Source organism: Myotis davidii, unplaced genomic scaffold (assembly GCF_000327345.1).
Source record: "Myotis davidii unplaced genomic scaffold, ASM32734v1 scaffold59, whole genome shotgun sequence".
In the NCBI taxonomy this organism is placed as follows: domain Eukaryota; kingdom Metazoa; phylum Chordata; class Mammalia; order Chiroptera; family Vespertilionidae; genus Myotis; species Myotis davidii.
In genome coordinates this window covers 5,207-10,889 of record NW_006293001.1, presented here as the reverse complement: position 1 = coordinate 10,889, position 5,683 = coordinate 5,207, and positions in this window count along the sequence as shown.

The following is a 5,683-nucleotide window of genomic DNA, read 5'->3' as shown; positions in this document are numbered from 1 at the left end:
GGCTGACGACAAAATGTGCAAGAGTCCATGCATGTCATCACTGCATCATCCAGTGTTAAGAGTAGCCTTACCAGGATTTTATTTTTAAATCTAAGAGACTGTTCCCAATATATAGGGTAGGTTCCTTAGGCCTGGCTGGAGATTAGGGCCATCTGTGGCGCGACTGGCAGGCAGGGCAATGCCTCCCCCCGCCCCCCACTGGTACACGCCTTGGCTGGTGGCCTGGCGCCACCTGCTGGCAGGCCCTATCCCCCCACAACCACCGCTGCTGGTCGCATCCTTCTGCAGTAGGTGACCGGCGGGGCGCTTGTCAGCCGGACCTTGCCACTGCTGCCAGTCGCCTCTCTCTTGGGGGGTGGGGAGGGGGCAGCAGACACTCAATGCAGGAACTGCCCCTGACCTGGGGCAGCTCCTGCATTGTCTGGCCCCTGGTGGTCAGTGCATGTCATAGTGACCGGTCATTCCGCTGTTTGGTTGATTTGCATATTAGGGTTTTATTAGATAGGATTATGTAAAATACACAGTCTGTTAGGCTAGAAAACTTTTGCAAAGACTTGGAGTGCCTGGGAAGAGCTATAGAAGAGGTGGCTAAAATCAGAGCTATGAGCAGTTCACCTCTGTTTCATCCAGGAATGTGACACTGGAAAATAAAATATGAAACAGCAACAAAGAATGGATAGGGAAGTACCACTGTGATGGCTTTAAGACTTCTCATACATGAATAAAATATACTGCATTTTTAAAAGAAAACAATGTTTAGTTAGTTCTGAGCTTCATCTTTAGTAAAAGATAAAACCTGGAAAACCAATACATCAAATCTTTGACTTGGGAACACTAGGTGGCATGCGTTGTCAGCATCTAAAAATTATCACCATGGAAAACAGAAACCATTAATTTGTGTATGCCTCCACCTTTTATTTTTAAACTATTGGAAGTTATTAAATACAGAAAGAGAAAGAGGTACCCTAAAAATGTGTTTCTTCATACAATGGAAAATTTTCTCAAAAACCACATGACAAGCAATTGTGTTCATTTAAACTCTTCTTTAAGAGAAGCCATTTAAAATAATCATAGAGTAAGCACAAATTGTGACATTCATGATTCTACACTAATAAAAATGCCTCAGAAAAAATACATAGAAAGGACACTAGTAGCTAACAGGGACACTAAATTACTAGATTCCCATGTTCCCTAAATCCAACTGGAAGATTTAAATAGCTGGGCTTACAGAACAGGTTTTTTTCCTTTATCTATGAGTAAATGGAAGTTAAAAGTTTTAAAAAGTTGATTTAAGAGATTTACTCAATATGAACTATAAAACCACCCAATTCTATACATGAATGGTCTTTGGTCATTTTTCTACTTTTATAATGGAGCCGGCCCAATGATAATGTGTATCCGCAAAGACAAAAAGATACTGATGTATCTTTTCCATCATTAAAACTAAGTTGTTTTCAAATTAGTTTTACTACTATTTACTGCTTCTTTAAAAACTTGTAATTCACAAATTCTACACACACATCTAAATGTACGTACACAGTCAGCCTCCCTCAGATAAACAAAAGACCCCATTTACTCATTACTGAATAAAATGCTCTTTGCAGTATGGTAAGGTTCACAATTATTAATGATGCGTTATTTGTGCAATCTTACTTTAAAAGGAATGTCTTTTCACAGCATCTGCTGTGTGGAATGGAAGAAGACACTAGTCAAATTTACCCGAGAGACTGCAGATATGATGGGGTTAATCACTTCAAGATTGGTGCTGTAGACTATAATTAAATAGTTGGCATGTTGTGATACAGCACAATCAGAACATGAAATCAAGAGATATTTTTATAAGTAAAAATGACAAACAGAATATGAATGCTACTTCTTTAATCTGTGTACTAAAGAACATGTGGTTCCCTTTTTAAGAAAATCACAAACATGTTTTTTGAGACACCAGAAATATACTATGGGGCATTTTCAAACATCAAATTAGCATCTTCCAAGAAAATGCATATCTAAAAATATAGAACTTGAACAAGCTTCAAGGTAGAATGAAATAATCTCCATCTGTTTAAGACTGGAAGATTATTGGAAGCACGTTCCTTCTTGCCTGCTATATTTCATCTGAGTGCCCCAATTTTACACAAAAAAAGAAAAAGTAGAAGGTTGCAGCTAAAAATATATTACTGGATAAGGAACAATAATGCTGTAGGTACAAGAAAATTTGGTATATTATCTACTCCATTAAGTTAATAGAAAAAGATGAAATACAAAGCAAATTACTTTATCTTTTCTGTGATGTACCTCCCAAATATATACCAAAATTGAATAAAAATATGCTCAGTAAAAAGCCCAAGGTCTCTCTGAAGAACTTCAAATTATTAAAATGCCTCTGCTTTGTTAATCTATGTCTTACTGTTCATGCTCCATAAAGTGATGGCGGTCTGTACTGTGTAAAATCACCATGGCAACAGGAACATAGAGATCAGTAAGGAGATTTGTAGTATATACAAACCTGTAACTAGTCTTTCACAGTCTGGATACTGTGACCTTATGTGAGATTCTCATTGTCTGTGCCTGTCCCGAGTTGCTCGGTGTTTATAAATGTGCCTTACATAAAAGATCGTGTGGTGTGAGTTTTGGCAGGACTCTTGGTATGGTAGCAGTATGCAATATTAAGGCAAATGATACTCTTCTTGAATTCTGGCCTATGAGTTGAGTTTAGCTATCATACTCAGAGGGAAAACACTTTGTAAAACCTACAAGCAAAACATTTTGTCTTATGGGGAATTTCCTGTATGGCCATGGAACTCTTGCTTCCTGTAGGACAATAGGTCCAGGAAGGAGTCTAGTTTCCACAGAGCTGCAGAAATATTCCTGTGCCTTCTATGGCTAAGAAGTATAAAATTCTCTGCTAAATTATGAAAGGGGATGTGGAACATGGCCCTGAAAAAAACTCCTCTTCTGTAACTTCTCTGATGTATAAGACTCAGGTAACCTACAGTAGGTAACCTTATCATTGGAGGAAATGAGATCATTGGAAAATACTGTTTCAGAGTGAAAATGTAAATAAACTGATGGAAACATAAAACATAAGAACATTTTTTGGTCTATACAAGATATAGAAGGACATGCACTGATGCTTTAGGAATATTATAGATATGCCCAGCCAGTGTATTCAGTGGTTGAGCACTGACCCATGCACCAAGAGATTGCTGGTTCAATTCCCGGTCAGGGCACATGCCTGAGTTGTGGGCTTGATCTCCAGCAGGAGGCAGCCGATTGATGTTTCTATCTCTCTCTTTTGTCCTCTCTCTCTAAAAATCAATAAAAACATATTTTTAAAAAAGAAAATTACAGATACCTGGAGTTTGTTGGCTCAAACATAAACTACTATAAACACCTAATATCCCTGAAAAGGTGGGTTTTAATGGAAGTGAAGATATACAAGAACAGGCAAAAGCCCATGTTTCCTGAAACTATTCCTAGTCTGGTTCTCTTCAGAATATCTAGGTTCTTGGGTTTACACCAGCCTATAACATCACTTAAATATGAAGACATGGCTCTAAATATTTCACTCATGGAGAAAATGTTGTGTGAGAAACCTACAAAAATACAAACCATTAGTAAAGTTCACTTTAAACCTTGCTTTAAACATCAATTAACCTACCAATGAAAAGCTCAGCTATTTGGATTCAATTTCATAGTTTGAGCAAACTTTGTATATGTAAAAACTGGTATAAAGTGTTTGATTTGATTTCTAACAATGACAAATCTGAGTAGTATTTTAGTTTTATATATTACCATGAAGATCTCCTGGTCATAAATATTCAGAGATACAAAATGATTAAAAATAATTTTTAGGAAAAAAATAATTCCCACAAATAGTCATATTAAGTATGTTTAGCTGGGTACTAATTAAAATATAGGTATCACACAAACCATAAAAATTTTATACTCCATATCTGTAAGAGGAAAACTTAAAAAACAAGGAATTTAAAAATATAAAGATGAAAAAATGCATCACACATGGAGTGTCCAATACTGAGTACAAGAAGTGGTGTCCATAAAAAGCCATGGGGCTCTCGCTTCCTATAGTGACAGCTGGAAAAAAAATAAGGGATTCACTATGATGTAAAAGTTGGTGATCTATGGAAATAAGTGCTGTAAAGTCACACTAAAATATCTTTTCAAAGACACATTTCATTCCTTTTAGAAAAAATATGTTAAATATAAAAATGGGAATATTTGTTAGTGAGAAACACAAGATAGATTTCTTCTGTTAAATAAAAACCTTTTAAAAACTGCATATATATTTACCCTCAAAATATATGAATGGTTGTCTGAATGGTTTCTCTATACTTTTCTACTGAATTATCTTTTTTAGTAAAGATTACTAAGCTCAAACTAAATGCAAACTAACTCTGGAATAAGAATAAAATGTAGAATAATAGATGGTAGCCTTTCTGATACTCCCCAAAGCAATAATTTTAAACTGAGGAAGTGTGGCTCTCTGTGTTGAGAAGGCGGTAATGAAAAAAGGAGAGCTTTCTGACTCGATAATTTTGGTTTTATTTTAGACTGGAGGCCCAGTGCAAGAAATATGTGCACTGGGGCGGGATGGGGGGGCGTCCCTCAGTCCAGTCTGCACCCTCTCCAATATGGGACCCCACAGGGATCGGGCCTAAACTGGCAGTTGGACATCCCTCTCATAATCCGGGACTGCTGGCTTCCAACAGCTCGTCTGCCTGCCTGATCACCACATAACCACTCCCTACCAGCCTGATTGACACCTAACTGCTCCTCTGCAGGTCTAGTCACCCCCAACTGTCCTCCCCAGCTGCCCTGATTGCCCACAACTACCCTCCCCTGCTGGCCATCTTGCGTGAGGGTGTGACAGCCAATTTGCATATTTATTACCTCTTTATTATATAAGTTAACAGAATATTTTTTCACATATCACTAAAACATGAGAAATTTTAAAAGTTAAAACTGGATATTTGATTTTTACAAAGCACTAACTCACTTTTAGTAAGCATTTTGGGAATGTGTTGGTGTATCATATATAAACCAGAGACCCAATGCATGAAATCCATGCAAGAGTAGGCCTTCCTTCCCCTGGCTGCCAGGACCAGGGCTTCCCTCGGACGTCTGATCTAATTAGCATATTATGCTTTTATTATTATAGACTAGAGGCCCGGTGCACAAAAATTTGTACACTTGGGGCGGAAGGGGGGTCCCTCAGCCCGGCCTGTGCCCTCTCGCAGTCTGGGACCCCTTGAGAGATAACGCCCTGCTGGCTTAGGCCTGCTCCCGGGTGGCAGAGGGCAGGCCCAATCCCTAGGTGCAGCCCCTGGTTGGGCTCAGAGCAGGGCCGATTGGGGAGTTGGGGCGCCACCCCGTCATGCACAGAGCAGGGCGGATCGGGAGGTTGCGATGCCACCCTCAGTCAAGCTCAAGGTGTGGTCAATTGGAAGGTTGGGGCACCGTCCCCTGTCACACTCAAGGCAGGGTCGATGGGGAGGTTGCGGTGCCACCCCTTGTCACGCACAGAGCAGGGCCAATCGGGGTTGGGGCACTGCTCCCTGTCATTCACAGAGCAGGGCTCATCAGGGGGGTTGGAGCTCTGTACCCCTGTCATGCACAGAGCAGGGCCAATCAGGGGGTTGGGGCGCTGCCCCCTGTCATGCAC